Source organism: Ursus americanus, chromosome 21 (genome assembly GCF_024610735.1).
Source record: "Ursus americanus isolate L20-20 chromosome 21, mUrsAme1.1.p, whole genome shotgun sequence".
Classification (NCBI taxonomy): Eukaryota; Metazoa; Chordata; class Mammalia; order Carnivora; family Ursidae; genus Ursus; species Ursus americanus.
Window position 1 is genome coordinate 9291573 of NC_142147.1, and position 17746 is coordinate 9309318.

At 48.1% G+C, this 17746-nt stretch overlaps 1 long non-coding RNA gene across 6 annotated transcripts; it reads left to right on the forward strand.

The window, feature by feature from the left end:
• Positions 1-1136: 1136 nt before the first annotated feature.
• On the forward strand, positions 1137-17471 carry LOC123798402 (uncharacterized). Of its 6 annotated transcripts, none has more exons than XR_015728016.1 (6): positions 1137-3905; positions 4537-4628; positions 6468-6503; positions 6800-6920; positions 14530-16686; positions 16984-17471. It is a non-coding gene; the product is annotated as an uncharacterized LOC123798402 (long non-coding RNA). The 6 variants fall into 6 exon arrangements; XR_015728017.1 differs by having other exon boundaries at positions 1137-3511; positions 3730-3905; positions 6468-6920; XR_015728015.1 differs by having other exon boundaries at positions 4537-6503.
• Positions 17472-17746: the final 275 nt, after the last annotated feature.

Genomic DNA, 17746 nt, shown 5'->3' on the forward strand with positions numbered 1-17746 from the left:
ATGGACCATCTATGGAAATAGAACCTGTAAGCAAAGACACTTGGAAAATTGGATTGCACAATGAAGCAAAACCCTTTGCTGCAGGACTTCTCAGAACTTTGAATATCCCACAAGCACTGGGCACCTCTGAGCACAACATGGCACCCTGCTTTGCTATGGAATCTTTTTTTTCCCCCCAGAACTTCTTGGAAAAGAATGCCATAGAGAACCTGCTTTGAGACATACTGTCTCATTTTTCTTTTGTGGCTTCTCTCCTCACCTGTCAATATCCTTGCCTCTTTCTTTCCAGGTTTCTTTAAGAATTGCACTTTTCTCTTTCCAGGAAATGGGTCATTTCTGCTTATCGGTTAGTTTAAAGGATTGGGGGACCAGTGGAGCCTGGGGGAGGTCACCGCATATCTGTCATGGTAACCGCCTGTCCTTGGGCTCTCTGGGGTGACACTGGTATCTCCCCCTGGTCTCCACTCAGGAGTGACTTTCCCAGATGGCCTTTGCAACCCAGGGGCGGAGCTTCAGGGCACTTGGGAGGTAGTGGGATTTAAAGGAAACGCTCCCTCCGCCTGGGGACATGTACTGGAGGAGGAAAAGGAAGAGGAGGAGGGAGAGGAGCCCCTGCGTGGTTGACCAAAAGGGGCCCCTTTTATGGCCTTCCTGTTTATGGCTGAGAAGTAAACAGCTTGGGAGGCAGGTTCTCTGACGGCAGCTGGGGCCCTGACTCAAGCTGGCTGGGGACCTTCTCTTTCTGGGTGGCAAGGGGCGGGGAATCTGCCAGTCACGCTAGTCTCAGGGGGCATTTTCCCTTTCCCTCACACCATCTGCTTCACCCACGTTATTGGTCCTACTGCTTTTGAGGGACAGCTGGGGATCTGTGTGCACGGGCTTGGGGTGCAGATCCCAGCTGCGCCGCTCAGTGGCTGTGTGACTTCGGGCAAGCCCTGAACCTCTCTGGGCTAGGGTCCCGTGCAGGGAGGAGTAGGAGGGGTTTGGGAGGATGTGCAGACTGTGTCTGGGAACAGCACTTGAGACTCTCCCGGCGTGTGGTAAGTGTCTGTACACGTTTACTGCTCTGATTCTTATTTCAAGGGTCCCCTTGGCTAAGCCCTCCAGGCCCTGGGGTGGCGGGGGGGGGGGGGGGGGGGGGGGGGAGGGCTGCGACTGGGGGAGGGGGCCAGGCCCACCACTGAGAGAGTCCCCAGGCCTCAGGTCGATGCAACAGCGCTCTCTCTCTCCGGATCGGAACCCGGAGCACTTTGCCTCCCGAGAAGCACAGGCTGTGATGGACGAGAAGGTGCCCGGCCAGGATGAAGAACACGGCGCCGGGGGCAGCAAGCACCGGGAGAATCAATAAACTATAATTATCAGGAACGGTGTCGGTGGGGGGTGGAGAGTCCTGGGGACAGAGAGAGACAGAGGAGGGGCGGAAGATGTCGCAGAGAGGGGACAGCGACAGCAGCACACGCACGCGCATTCTGATGGAGGCAGAAGCGTGCACGGGAGCAAGCAGGTGCCAGCCCCGGGAGCTGGAAGCGTCTGGCACGCTCGGGCCCTCCGACCCCTGCGGGAGGGCCTGCTTCGTGGGCAGCACGGAAGCGGCAAGAGTGGGAGCCTCTCGCCTATTCTGTGCAGCGCTGACATCCGTGTTTCCATCCACGCGAGTCACTGTGGATTTCTTTAAATTCCCCAAGCCCTCGCCCGCCCACACCAGTCCTTTGAATTACTAATAAGAGTCTAAGAGCCTAAATATAATATCCGTAAAGATACCATATTAACTCTTGGTTGCGAGGATGGGATTTTCTAATGCCCACTTAGGGGCCTGATCTGTTGAGTTGGGCCGAGAGAGTAAAACGAGATGGATGGTGACGTATTGAGTTAGAAATGCTACTTCGAGGGGTGCCTGGGTCTTCATCGTCCCCGAATTTAATGCTCCTTCCCCAGCCCGCCCCCTCGATGCAGTTTCTGATGCAGCCCTCCTGCAATCTCTGTGTGAACCTGCCACCAGGAGTTGCAGGCAAGCCTCAAAGACCCCGCGGGCCATTTGTGAGCTCCGCTCTGCTGTCCCTCACCTTACCTTTGCAAAGCTCGCCTCAGAGGTTGCCTTTGTTCTGATTCCCCAATACCTGCCATTTTGAGGTCTCCTCCCCAGAAAGGATGACTAAATCTGTGTGTATTTTCTAGGCCTTTCATCCCCCCTGCCCCGACTCCCCATTTGTTCTGGTAACCTTTACAAGCTCACGAGCGGCCTTGACTGAGGTCATTTGGGATTGACGTGTCTCCTGACTCTCTCAGAGACTGTCGTAGGAGGGGTGCATCCGTGACCCTCAAATGGGTTGTGCCCCTCCCCCCACTCTGCCTTTATGTAAGGATCATTTATTTTATTTATTTTATTTTATTTTAAAGATTTTATTTATTTATTTAACAGAGAGAGACAGCCAGCGAGAGAGGGAACACAAGCAGGGGGAGTGGGAGAGGAAGAAGCAGGCTCTCAGCGGAGGAGCCCGATGCGGGGTTCGATCCCAGAACGCCGGGATCACGCCCTGAGCCGAAGGCAGACGCTTAACGACTGAGCCACCCAGGTGCCCCAGGATCGTGTATTTTATTTGAAAGAGAGAGAGAGAGCGCACAAGTTGTGGGGGGGAGCGGCAGAGGGAGAGGGACAAGCAGACTCCCTGCTGGGGGCTCAATCCCAGGACCCTGGGATCATGACCTGAGCCACCCAGGCGCGCCAAGGATGATATTTTTGAAAGCAAACACACATGCAGACAAGCTTGTTTTCATGGGCTTTGCTGTGTGCCCGGCACCGGCTAACGACTCAGTCGTTCAGTCAGCCGGCCTGATCTCAGCGGTGCCAACGAGCAACCGCTTCTTTCCTCATTTGTGGGTAAAGGGGCTGGACGGACTCACCGCCTCCCTGTCGCAGAGCTTGCGGGTGGCCGAGCCGCGAGGATGTCCAGGCAGGACATCTGGATTGCACTGTGAAGTACAAGGTCATCACCGCCTTGCCCAGCAAGGAGACCCTGACAGGTTAACCCGCAAGGCCTCACGGTTCACCGTAAGTGACCAGATGAGGTCAGAGCAGGCCCCCCAACCTCCCTGAGGCGACGTTGATTCGGAGGAGATGGAGGTCGCACAGTAAATCTCATCCTGCTTGGGGGGATCTCTAGGATCTATCTCGCACATCCTTCTCTGCCTCCCGCCCACCACCTGGAAGGAGGTACACCCACTCCCCACCCTCCCCTGCCACCTTCTCCGGCTCTAGCGGACACATTTTACAAGGAGGTCAGCCTCCTAGCCCTCAGCTGGGGAATCACGTGGCTGCCTAGGTTCCCAGGGCGCCGAGGGCAGGAGCTCTGGGCCTGGTACTGGGCCAGCCTGGCCTTCTCCACCTGGCTGGCTCCCCGAGATTCTGTCCGTACTCCCTGGGCGGTACTATCCAGAAAGATCTCTGTGGTCTGGAAGCCGAAGGAAGAACCTTTTGTGCTCCTGCTTGGCTGGTTCAGGGAGGGACCCCTCGGTAAGAAGACTGTTTGGGGGTTTGAGGTGGTTCGGTCTGCTCACAGAGGCCCCTAAAGTGTTCACCTTGTGCAGGAGAGTGACAGGGAGAAAGGGGAGCCCATGTGCAGGAAAGGGGTTTGGATTTTTCTCTGATCACTGAGCACAGTGTCTGCCTCTTAATGGAGAATGTGATTTCTTTCTCTCTTTCTCTCTTTCTCTCTTTCTTGGTTATTTCAGGTTGATATGGTGACCTCGGGCGAGGCGCAGCAGGGGGCTTCCTTTCATTCTTATCTTTTTGTTTCGTTTCGTGTCCATTTCAACTGTATGAAACTGCCCAAGAGTTTCATTTGGATACAATGAAGCCAGATATCAGAAACAGAAATTACCTTCAAGACTGGGAGTCTTAAGATTTTGTAAGATTCTTCCCCTTTCTAACCTCCATGCAAAATTTTCACTTAGTGACTTATTTTCCTACCTTGATAGGATAACACCAGAGAAAGGATTGTTAAAAAAGAAATGGTGTGTATGTGTGTGTGTGTGTGTGTGTCTATGTTTTCCACTTTAATTAAAAAGAAAATAAAACTTGGAATGATAGCCCGCTGAGAAGCAGGTTTCCAGCCCGGCCAACGCCGCCCTCCGGGGTTATTTACAAAACCAGGGCTCCGGGTTTGTCTGGTTTCTTCGATTTCCAACCCAAATCATGTTCACTCCTAAATGGCATTCAGGAATACAAATGTGAGACTTTACAGAAGGCTTAAATATGTGTAGGGACTGGAAGCAGCATTTCTTCAAATTTAAGGGAATTTTGGTTGTGTTAACTGAAGTCCATTTTCCCCCACAAATTCACTTGGGGGAAGAGAGCTAACTGGGAGCACCCCAAGCAGAGGGATCACTTTCATTCGATGTCTGCTCCCTTGCTTGACAGGGAGGGCGAAGTCTGGAAGCTCGAGAAGAATAAAAATGGTAGAAAAAAAAAAATGCTGGTCATTACTTCTCTCTCTTTTTTTCCAACCTCGATTTTTCTCTTTCTTTCTTTCCATCTAGCTCCCCATCAGGCATGGTAGACTTGCCCCCCGCCCTCCCCGAGCCCCGTGCAGAGAGCAAGGCCAGGTGTCTGCTGGCCTGGGCTTGCACAGGTAAATGGGCAGCGGCGGGGAGGGGGTGGTGTCAGGGAGGGAAGGAAGATTGGGGGAGCAGAGCTGTTTCCATAAGCAGATTTGGGGTCTGAACTTTAGCCACTGTGCCAAGGGAAAGACGGGCCTGGAGCACAAGTTGCTCTTTCTTTTTCTGATACTGAGCTCCACATCCCAAGACCACTGAAACCTCTCGCTCAGGAGACTTTATAAAATGGTTATATAAACTACCGTGACCGGTGCTGGTGAGTTTTTAAAAAGTAAAGTCTGTCTTTTTTCTTTCTTTCTTTCTTTTTTTTTTAATTAATTTGATGCTAGCGTTTCATGGGGGCAGACAGGAAAGATACCAGAGGAACGATATCGTAGTCACTGCCGAAAGTGATGACAAACTGTGTGGCTTTCGGCTTGGGACTGCTTATTTTCCCTCATTACAATACTTTATTCTCTTTTCCACACTCAAATGTGTGCATTAGAAAGACTTTACCTTTTTTTTTTTTTATTTTTTGATTTCGCCTTCTATCTTATTCCTTTTTCTCCTTCCTGACGGTTTTGAGTCCCCTCTCAAGAGCTCAGAAACATACATGTACTCACGCAGGGGGCCATGGACATGCACGTCTCCCTGGGTGACCCTGATTTCCTCTGTGGCTTCCCCTAAAGCCCTTGCTGTGCTCTGTCCCCCTTGAAGTTGACATCCGGGTGGCCCTGATACACGCTAAAGATTTCAAGCTTGTCCGAAGTTCCCCAAATGTCTCCATCCCCCATGCACCCTGGGTTTCTCGCTGTTGTCTCTATTAGCATGGACCGAACGCCCTGCTTTGCGGGCTGATTTATGGTTGCATTAGGGAAAACTCCACAGAGGGTATAAAATACAGTGTCCCACGCTTGGGCCTGATCTCACATGTTATCGGTGATTGTGAGTGCATTTTATAACCCGAGTGCCAAATCGAAATCAAGGTGATTTGCACATCAATCTCCTGGATAAAATCAGGGCATGCTCTATTGTGGTTTGACCTTCGTGGTGCCTTTGGCTGGTCCGACTTGTCTAAGTCCCTTGGACAATTACCCAGGGACAGTTGGAAAATGCACAGATAATGGCCAGAGCTGGGATTACCAGCTGTATCAAAAGGCTTAACTGCTCACCCCAGAGACTCTTGAGCACCAGAGAAAAAGCCCTAGGAGGAGGTTCGCATGGTCTTTAAGAAAGGCAGGCTGCAGGCAAGAGAGGGGAGCATCTTGGAACTGCTTCTCCTTCCCCGGTGCACTTCGAGCGAACCCCTAAACTCCGTAGCAAATCCGGAAAGAAAAACTACAATCTTACAACAAGCCAGGCGTATAACTGGGCTCCAGAAAGCCCACGCGGGCCCTTCTTGACTTGCTTACAATCCCAAGAGCTCAGCTGCCTGTGGGTCAGAGAAGGAATTGTTTCTAGAATGAACGGAAGGCAGGCATAGGAATGAAATCAGTGGCATGCGTTTTTTGTTTTTTGTTTTTTGTTTTTTTTGTCTTGCCACCCCCCAAAGTGGGCTCTCCTTGCTGGTTTTCAAAAAAACATGTCAGAGGCTTCTGAAAAATCTGTCTCCTTCGAGAAAGTTCGAATCTTGACCCCAGATTTTGACGGTGGCATTTTAAGAGCCTTGCAGGGTTAAAGATATTTTGAACAGGATTCGTGGCAATTGTAGATTTTTAGAATCTGAAGGCTCTTTAGTGATGGTCAGAGGGTGTATTTAGGATAAATATTTTCAAGTCAGGGTTTTATGCCTATAATCTGAGTTTCTCAACTTATAGTTAGCCCAAACTTCTTTTTAAAGTAATTTCTTCTCTTTTGAATCTGCACCCTTTCAGAGTCCAGGGGAGGAAGCTCAGCCGGCTCTTCAGATGGTAAAGCCTGTTTTAAATCCCTTTAAGATATGCTAATGTATATGGGTTGATTATTAAGATAAATACCTTGTGTTGGAAACCGGAGTTAATTATAATATATATAATTAGTCACTGGTCAGCCTAGAAGTTATAATTTATTGTTCCCTGATTTGCATTTATTATCAAAGATATTTAATTTACAGGAATTACAAAAAAGAGCCTGTTTGAGTGGTTATGGAGATGGTGGGCATTTAGCAAACTTCAAAACTCTCTTCCCCACCCCCAAACTTTTCTAAACCCATTATATTCAATTTCAGGAAATAACACACCAACATTAGGAGATGGCTCCCGCTTGTTGATTCAAAAAATGGGAAAGCCATTTTTGTAGAAGAAAGGATGCCGTTTTCTCTTCTAGACCCTCATTTTTGGAAACACTAGGTAAGCCTGCATGATAAGAGGGTCCAAGTCCAAGTAGAATTATGGCGCTTGGGTGATAAGGACGTCTTTTGCGTCATGCTGGGGTGGGGGGGGGAGGAGAGCAAGGTAAAATATTAGAGGCTTTTTCTTTTGGTTAATCATTTCTCCTGGACAGTGAAAAAGAGACGGGCAATTTGTTACAGATAGAGCTTTTGTGTAAAAGGGATTCTCGTGCTTTTTCGTATAAAGTCCGTTTCCAAAAAGCCCTACCCGCCTTTCAAAGGCATTGTTTTCTGCATTCCTTCTCCAGCTCCTACTCTGTGGCAACTCTGGGACCCCTCTGTCACACAGGACCCCTTCTGGTGTCCCTTTGTCTCTGAATTCATGTGTGTTACAGGGGCCCCTTGGCCCAGCGTGAGAAGGCAGCCCTCAGTCCTCTCGCCTCCAGGGATCCTTTTTAAAATAAACTCAGCCACAATTTGCACTGAGTTTGTCGGCAATGTGTCTGTAGGGGGAGGGACACCCCCTGGGATGCCAGATCTTTCCTTCCTGAGGTGAAGGAGTCATCCATCCTTGGGTGATGTGTGTTAAGAACATACTGTCCAGGGTTCTGTGTCTTCTGATAAAGATCATCCTAGAGCCATTTGGACATTCTTTTTGAATGTTGGATGCTGAGATCAGATGATACTCTTTCAACCCCCATGTCTTCAGAGGTCAGAAACGGGGGAATCTGACTTTCATGTGTAAGAGTGAAGCCGTCAGATTGGGTGGGACTCGAATGATTCTTCCTGTGGACAGAAATCCTGTTCTCTTATCGGAGGAGAGGGCAGAGGTGAGAATAGGGGAAACCTTTCAGGCCGTCGTGGGTTCTCAGGGCAACTCCTTTTGGGCGGTGAAAAAAAACAGAGGCCCGTGCAGCGTGAAACACCATGGAACACCTTCTGGTCATTTCTGCAAAGGGCCGCCTGGCTTCTTCTCTGCTCAGAAAGCCCTGGTGGGGAAGTGTGCACCGGGGGTGGTGTGCATGCAATCTGGGGGGCCTTGACTGTGGAGAATTTGAAAACGAACACTAGGGGTGCCTGGGTGGCCCAGTTGGTTGAGCAGCCGACTCTGGGTTTCAGCTGCGGTCATGATCTCGTGGTCCTGGGATCAAGCCCCCCAAAGGCTCTGTGCTCAGCACGGAGTCTGCTTGTCCCTCTCCCTCTCTCTGTGCCCCTTCCCCTGACTCATGCATGCACGCTCTCTCTCTCTCAAAAAATAAATAATCTTAAAAAAGAGTGAGAGAAAAGATAATGAACGCCAACTTAAAGTCATCTCTTTTTTATTATTACCATAAGCTGGCAATTCTAGCATCAGTGATAGAGTACCCGTGTGCTGTCCCGGAAGGTCCTTCAGTCATGCACACACACACCAGCTCTGTGTCCACACGGATGCCCATTTCTGGGTCAGGGCAGCCACTCCCCAGCCACTGAGAGTGTGGGTTGCCTGTGCCACCTGTCACCTTTCCTGGAGAGTAATACCCAGCCTTCCCTGAGCAGCCCATGGCCAGTGGGTGGCCAGCCCCCGCGGGAAGACGGCCCTAAGAGGCAGTTCACCATTCAGAGTCCTCACCTCCGCAGGCCACATGTAGACTTGACTCCAAATCACAGTCTTGCCCAGCCCGATCATTCATTTCTCTGGCCTGCGTCTTTCCCTCCCGTGAACACACCCCAACACATTGTGGGCATTCAGATTCCTATCTTGGGCTGCGTTTCTAGGGAACCCTCCTTGAGTCATTTGACTTCCAGGCAGGAGTGCTCTGCCTGGCAAGAAAACTTGGCCTCTGGTTTCCCCAGGTCCACTTGTGACCCCAAATTGTCTGTGCGTCTCCTTTCTTCCTCTTTGCCTATCGAAGCCAGATGTGTTCCCACTACAACTCTGGATATTTCAGGAGCATTTGTTGTCATCCATGGGTTCAAGAGCTACAGAACCATGGGCACCCCTGAGGGTGTTAGAATTCTTCTCTCAAAGACTCTGTCTGCAGCTCATGACCAGCCTGCGGGAGGCAGGAGAACATGAGTTTTGTAGCTCGACAGACCTGGGTTGAGTCCAGGCTGCCATTTACTTCCTATGCAATAGTGAGTGTGAGACTAAGCCCAAGGCCACCCTCCCCAGGTGATAAGACCAGAGACAGCCCTTGAACCCAGGACCGCCATTCCAGAATCCCTGCATTCAGCCCTCATCCTGTGCTTAGCACAGCCCCTGGGTGCTCAGACAGTGGTAACAATGATTATCCCACTGTCGGGATGACAGTGATGTCAGCAACAAGGTAGACAGATCAAGACTGGCGCATGTTGGTAACAGAGGCCAGTAGACCAACTGAAATTCTGCAGATTCTTCCCCACAGGCTCCTTCTGTTGAGAAAAAAGAATAAAAAAACCCAAAAAACCCCCAGAGACCCAAAACCTTGAGGTCCTGAAATCAGCACTGGTCTTGGAGTCAGAAAACCTTGGAGTCAGATCCCAGCCTTGGGTGAGTTCACTGTCTGAGCCTTGGTGTGCTCATCTGAGAAGTCGGCGGAAATGTCCAGATTAAATGAAAAGAGATCATCGGTGCAAGCTCTCAGCCCTGTGGCTGGAGCGGTAGGGGCCCAGCAGGTGTCAGGGGGCTGGAAGAAGGTGCGTCTTGGGTGGCTCTGGAGAGAAGCAACGCCTGGCAGTGTCACCTTTGCCCTGAGTGCCACCAAGGAAGAGGTGAAGGGAACTTGGAGGAATTCCCGGGACCCCAGTAGACAAGGACTTGCTGTTTCCCTGACTTTGCAGTGCTGGTTCCCCTGTACTCCTGGGGTCCTCTGCTATTTCTAGGTCCTGTTGTCACACCTATGGCCTCGTTATCCTGAAAGTAAACTCCCCAAGCAATGGCACAGGAGGGCAGAGATTTTAGGCTGTATTGTTCACCAGTGCATTCCCAATACCTAGAAGAATACCTGGCATACCCTAGACTTGCAATAAATACTATCAAGAAAATAAACCTTTTCGAGAGCCAGGACTTGGGGCCCCTGGCTGGCTCAGTCAGAAGAACATTTGACTCTTGATCTTGGGGTTGTGAGTTTGAGCCCCACGACTGAATGTGGTAGGGACAAGCATTCTACTAGGTGCAAGAGGCCTTATGGCGTGTCCCTCCTCTGCTCTGTGGCTTTGGAAAAACTACCTATCCCCTTTGGACTTCATCCATCTAGCAAGCCGGTGATACCAGCTCTACTTTACAGAGCTGGGATAATGCCATTTACCTCTTATGGGATCTTTGAATTTTAAGAGCTATGAAATTAATCTGAAAAGAACAACAGAAGGACATTTAGCTCCTTCTAGGATTTACTGTAGATAATATTTCTACAAAATGTGCTGCAAACTTTCTCTTAGAAATGTAAAAACACCTTTCCAAATAAACTCTTAGGTTAAGAAGTCAAAACTGAAATAGTTGAACTATTTAGAAATTAATGGCACCATGTGCCAGAACCTATGGGATACAGCTAAAGCAGTACTCAGAGAACAATTCATAGCCTTAAAGGGTTTTATCAACACATAAGATTGAAAATGCATGAACTGAATATTGAACTCAAGAAGCTGGAAAACAAACACCACCACCAACAACCACACGCACGTGCACGCATGTGCGCACACACACACACACAGAGGAAGGAAGGAAAGTTTCCACCTGAATTTTTTCACAGAAAAGTCTTAGGATAATGGGATATGTTTCTACCAGGAGATTTTCCAAAAGTGATTCATTTTCCATTAATCAATAATTTGCAATTATATAGTGCCTTATGCAGAGTATGACGCTTTCTACATGATATAGCCATTCTACAGTAGCCATTCTATCATACGATGTTTTATCCACATCTTCTTTGGAAAAGCACCAATTAAGGAAGATGAAAGGGATTGTGAGGAGCGACCCTTGATCATGTGAAGAGGCATCTTGCTTGGTGATGCAATTTGTATAATATGATAATGGCATCAAGCAGGACCTGGAGACCAGAGTATAATATGCAGGGTCCTGTGGGGAGGGAGGACCCTCAGCCACCAGGGGGAATTTCCAGGGGAGCAGAGGGAGGTAGAGGGGCAACAGTGTGCTGGCTTCCTTTTCTAGTTCCACTTGACAATTGGTCTGATGACTAGCAGGAAACCAGACTCCTAGCTCCCTGAGGACATCATCCAGACAGAAGACCACTGGTAAATTCCATGTGGACTGGAGCAAAGAAGATCACCAACACCCCTTTCTTTAAACAGCACCTGCTCGACTCCTGCTCAGATCAGCAACTTAGAGAATTGGGTCAAACACCCCCTTTGATGTTTTTTTCTACCCCGGTCTAGGCAGCGCCAGCACTTCCTCTCCTGCCAGGAGGAAGGAACCAAGACACAGAAAGCTTTCCAAGCCTAGGGCTTCAACCCATACATGGAGCAGCTGGTTCCTGTATACACTGACTGGAGTCAGGGCTCTGGGGTATCTGGGAGTCTCCCCTGGAGTGGCGAGGGCCTTGAACTGGACACACTGCAGGGGTGAGGGCACCTTTAGACTTGGATGTCCAGTGGGGTCTCCACTGACTTATTTAACCTCTTGAAGCCTTGTTTTCTTTTTGCATTGTTGTTTGTGTTTGTGTGCGTGTGTGTGTGTGTGTGTTTAATTCCATTGTAGTTCAAGTTCACATACAGTGTTGGGTTAGTTGCAGGTGTGCAATGCAGTGATTTGACAATTCCATACATTGCTCAGTGCTCGTTGTGATGCGTGGGCTCTGACTGCCCATTCCCTATTTCTCCCGCTCCCCACCCACCTCTCCTCTGGTAACCCTCTCTTCTCTATAGTTAAGAGTGTCTTTGTGATTTATCCCTTTTTTCTCCCCCTTTGTTTGTTTGCTTTGCTTCTTAAATTCCACATGTGAATGAAATCATATGGTATTTGTTTTTCTCTGCCTGGTTTATTTGGCTTAGCATTATACTCTCTGGATCCATCCATGTTGTCTCAAGTGGCGAGATTTCATTCTTTTTTATGGCTGAATAATATTCCATTGCATATCTATACACTACATCTTCTTTATTCGGTCATCTATCGATGGACACTTCCATAATTTGGCTGTTGTAAATAATACTGCAAGAAGCACAGGGGTGCAAACACCCCTTCAAATGAGCGTTTTCGTGTTCTTGGGGTAAATAGCCAGTCGTGCAACTGCTGGATCCCATGGTAGTTCTGTTGTTTGTGTTTTTGATCTGTAAAATGGGTTAAATCCTACTGCCTTACCTGTCAGTGTGTGGAGGGTGCTGTAACAAACTGTTCTAAATTCGGTGGCTTGTAGACGGTAGACATTTATTTCTCAGAGCTCTGGAGGCTCCGAGTCTAATGCCGGGTGCCCGTGCGGCCAGGTAGGGGCCCTCTCATGGGCTGCTGACTTCTCCTTGGTGGAAGGGGGATGGCAGAAAGGATTTCTCTGGAGCCTGTGTTATGAGGGCACTGAATCCCATGCATGAGGACTCCGCCCTCAAAACCTGACCACCTCCCAAAGTCTCCATGTCCTAATACCATCACCTAGAGGGTTACATTTGGGTTGGATACAAGCATTCAGACCACGGTGCTGTGGTTAAGTTTTCCATGAGGAAATTATATAAAGCATTTAGATTAAGGCCTGGTTTATGCCCACACTCAAACTGAACGGTGGCTCTATGTGACTTTACCCCTTTTGTGCCAATTTTCTCATTGGGGGAAGAAAGGGGGTAAACACTAACCATCCTATCTATCCTCCTTCAGAAGGGAATTTAAATAGAGAAGGTTGAGCCGTATGAAATGGTCAACATTTGATTGCTTTTGACCTGTACAAATAGTAATTTTGTGCGGGTCAATCTGATGCGATGTGCTATATGCTAATTCCTATCTATAGAGACTCAGGACCAACTACAAATATGAATTATTACTTTAGTCCCCCCTCACTTTCCAGTTCCACAGTGAAACACACCTCAGAGACATGACAAGACCGGAACTGTGGAGTTTTTTTTCTCCCTTTGTTTCATTTTATCTTCGCCCCCCCCACCCCCCGGCTCATAATTATTTTTCCCGGCGCTCTGGAGGGGCGAGCTCTGCTAATCCGAGCTATCCCATCGAAGCCAGTAGATTTGTTATTTTCAGTGTTAAGTTGTTAATTGATTTGATAATTACCTGGGAGACACACACACACACATACACATACACAAATGTCAGGCCACACGCTTTTCTCTCGACAGTAAGATGAAGATGTTTTAGTTGTTAGAACTCAGATGTCACCTAGAAGAATAAGAGGAGGTGCCGGGGAGAAGAGGGGGGGAGTGGAACCAGTGCGGTGGGGGGGGCAGGCCATCCCTCTTGGTTATCAAGCGAAATGACTCCCCAAATATGACAATAAATCACTGCAGGAATCAATCAGACGGGAGGCCACTGCTCCACGCTGATAATGCATCAATCAATATTTAATGTTTACACTTTAATTAATCCACACATGGGAAGCATTCTTTCAGTGACAAAAATAAAGGGATGAGAAATAAAACACCTTTTATATCAAGGAGTGGTCAGCGCACCGCCTATCTGGGTGGCTTTGATTGGAGCTGTCATTGACCCCCTTGAGCCTCGCCAGCCTCTGAGTCACATTTGGATGGCAAGCTAATGTGGGGGAGGGGCCAGCGGTGTCAGCATCCGGCCGGCCGGGCAGATTGTGAGCCCCTCAGAACTGCTTGGAAGCATGGATTCCGGCGAAGGCGGAACAAAGCCGGGGCGAGTATTGGCTTCTGTGCGGTGGTGACACCTTCAACCCGGAAGAGATTTCTGTCTGCAGATGGTGATCATAACTCGGGCAGGGGGGAAGCAGGGGGAGCAGGAGAAACATGTTTACCTCTGTTTTGAAGAGTCTGAGTGTCATCTTGGGCATGAGGATTTCAATCTCAACCACCAGGACTCTTCCGTAACGTTCGTTGTCCAGGAGCACGCTTTTCCTGCTCTGCCCCACTTCTTATCACACCCTTGAAAGTCCCCACAACCCACATTCATTATAATTCATCTAGAACGGCCCACGAATCTGTTTGAGGTGTGGTTGACGAGTTGACCTCCTACTACATTTTGTAGACATTTCATCAAACATAGATGACATTTGGTTTTGGCAGATTTCTCTCGATATGCTGGAGCAGTACCTTTTGTTTTAGGTCTCGAACATTCTGCAGGTCCTCAGAAAGTTCCCAGGCTGTAAGCATGTCTATGGATTCTATTTGAGAGGATGACCTGGTAGGCAATGCTAGATGGACTTTGACCCTGAAAAATGACTAAGTTCTCCTTTTTGGAGCATAGCAGTGAGGTGACAATCATAGATGTTAAAACTGCCAGGAGTCTTGGTTTGGGTTCTTCCAGAAGTAGGTCCCAAGGTAAGAATTTGAGAGCCCATGGTTTATAAGTGGGACAGGGAAGGGCAGGCAGTCAAGTAAAGGAGGAGTTGTCACCGCAGATGCATGGAACTCCCTCCCACTGAAAACTCGGGAAGCCAGAGCAGAACACTCAATTCAGAGTGAAAGCTTCTGGGAGGCAAGGAAGCTGTGTTCATCTACTGACCCCCTTTCTGCTATTAATTGAGGGTTTCTTCCAGGGAGCTGTAGGTCCACCACTCCCCACTTCCAAGGCTGGGAACTGAACCCAACGCAGAGAGTCCGCTCTTCTTTCAAGCAGACTTGAGCTTGCAAAGTTGTATGGTAACAAGTTATGAGCACGTATCAACTCTGACCATTCCACCAGGACAGATAAGTAATAACTGACATGGATTCTGACTGTAAAATGTAAAAATAAAACCTTGAAAACAGAAAAAAAAACCCAAAAAACAAAACAAAAAACCCCCAACACCAAATGGTTTCAAATCAAAGCATTATTCTTTAACCTTTTCTCGGTAATCCAAACTTCTTAGAATTTCCTCCAATGTTGGAAGACAGCACACTCTGTCAGCTGAGTATTAGGTGAAGTCGTTTAGGAGCCATGTGAGGAAAAGGATAAAGTCACATTGGAGCAAGCTGCTCGTATCGTGCGGGGCATGAGGTTGGCAGGAGCTGGCTGATTCACGAATCCCACTGCACACTACTTCCGGGACATCTTGTCCTATTTCGATTTCTCTTTTTCTTTCTCCTTCCCTATCTCTACCGAACTTCCTTAGCTGACTCTGAGCACTGTCAGTTCTCATACGATGCAACAATTCTGCATAAATTTACAAACTCTACTCCCTAATACAAGAACCGGACTATACCCAACCATGGTAGAATAACGTCCTTGCGATTCTTTGTGTAGAATGCACGCTAGAGCTGTCCAGTGCTGACGATTTTGATTTAGTTTTTTTCTTCTTTTGCGTTTATACTACCTGCCTCCCCCCACCTCACGTTCCCTTGAGACTTCATAAATTTACTTCCACTGTACATGTCATGGACCTTAACATATTTCTGATTGGTTGAATAGAATTTAATTTGCAAAAGTTCGCGTTGTAGGAAGCCGGTTCAATTTGTGTCAGTCTTCGAGTTTTAAAGACTTTATCATGGGGTCTTTTGGTTGCAGATAATAGACCGAGCTTCATTTTTTTTTTTTTTTTTAGATTTTTATTTTATTTATTTATTGGACAGAGAGAGAGAGAGACAGCCAGCGAGAGAGGGAACACAAGCAGGGGGAGTGGAAGAGGAAGAAGCATACTCCCAGCAGAGGAGCCTGATGTGGGGCTCGATCCCAGAACGCCGGGATCATGCCCTGAGCCGAAGGCAGACGCTTAACGACTGAGCCACCCAGGCGCCCCCGAGCTTCATTAACAAGGAGCAGGAACAAGGAATTATGGGAGGCCTACTGGCCAGACGCAGAACATCTCTAGTTATCTCAGTTATGACCTCTTTCTTGAGGGCAACCAGCCCGTGGTCACACTCCAAACACCCATCCCTATGCACCTCTACTCAAGAGCCAAACTCTCAGGAAAGAGTCTTTGATTGGCCTTGGTTATTCAATTCTCGTCCTGTGGCCAAGACTAAGTGAGGTGTCTTAAGCTGCCTCTTCTCCAAAGAAAAAGTCATCACTATACCCAGACGACAAAGGGGAAGAATACCGAGCTGACCAAAGCAAAGAAGCCACAATGCCCATCACAGTCCTGTTTTTGTAGCATTTTATACAAGAGAAGATTTTCTCCCTCAATTTCCCCGTCCAATTTCTCTTTCTAATTTTGAAATGAACATAGCCATGTTCACACTGCTTTTTTAAAGCTTATGGAAGAAATAGACATGCAAAAGACCAACACCATGGCAAGGAAATTAAAATATTGAGCACTGAGTATATGTCAGACTCTATATTTCTATCCAGAGAGCCCTGTGGTATATACTTTTGTTTTTCTAATATGTTTCTTGAGCTCCTGCATCCCTCGGAACCATGGTACACAATATTTCCCTCCGAAACTTCCCCTATGTTCTCCTTAAATTGTCCAGGAGCCTCTTGGGATTACGTTAGCCCAGTGGTTTTCAACCAGGAGCAACATTGCCCCACCCTCCCCTCAGGTCATTGGCCAATGTCTGCAGGTATTTTTTTTTTAAAGATTTTATTTATTTTTATTTATTTGACAGAGATAGAGACAGCCAGCGAGAGAGGGAACACAAGCAGGGGGAGTGGGAGAAGAAGAAGCAGGCTCATAGCAGAGGAGCCTGATGTGGGGCTCAATCCCACAACACTGGGATCACGCCCTGAGCCGAAGGCAGACGCTTAACCGCTGTGCCACCCAGGCGCCCCTCTGCAGGTATTTTTGGTCATCACTAGGGGATGGGAAGTGGGCTGCTGTCATCATCGACTGGGTAGAGGCTAGAGATGGCTTTAAACATCTTACAGTGCTCGCGACAGTCTCCTACAATAAAGAATTATCTGACCCCAAATGTCCATCATGCCCAAATTGAGAAACCATGCTTTAATCCCAAGGGGTCAGTAATAGCCCAAACACCAAGCAAAGAGAAATGATAAGGTCATCAATGGTTATTTCCTAAAGTCCAACAACTGAACCAGGGAGACTGGACCTGAGATGTTTCTATTTTATCCACAGATTCTCTGCAGAAAGGAAACACCCTGAACTTGAAGGTTTAGCTGAGCGCCTACCCTGAATTTTGCCTCCGGAAGCAGAATTAATCCTGCAGACAGATGCCTACCACGGGTTCACTGTTGATCAGATTTTAGACGCTCGAGGGCCTTTGTCTTTTCTTCCTCTGCCCCATCATTCTGCTACGCGAGAGCCAGACATCATATTTCTTCAGTTGCTCATGTCTTAGTGTTGGCTGCATGTTCGGCACGAACCCCCAATGACTTCTGCTACCAGCAAGCAAGTGACCTTGGCCTTAGCCTTGGCTCTCTATCAGTAGAGTGATGGGTTGTGTCAGTGGGGGAGGGAGGGTTCTAGAATCCAAGCATGTGTATATATCATTTTTTCCAAGTTTTGTCAGATCTGTGAACATGGACTCTTATTCATACTGTTAATATTTTTCTTTTAATGGACTCACTCAATTTATTTACGCAATAACATTTTTTGAAAAGGAAGCTTCATGCACTTTCACAGACAGAAAATCAGTTGGCATAAGTAGAAGGTAATAGAAGAAATAGGTATAACGTAAATAAAACCACAGTCTGTTATTAAGTTCTAACTGAATGCCGTGGCTTGCTGAGGATTCTGCTGTAGGGGCACCTGTGGTTCTTAAACAGAGATGGGTCAGGATTAGAAAGGGGCGAAAGACATGTTAGGACCCCTGGAGACATATTGTTTCTCTACAGCTCATCAGAGGGATGGGATGAGGGCCGCAAGGGAGTCTTGTAAG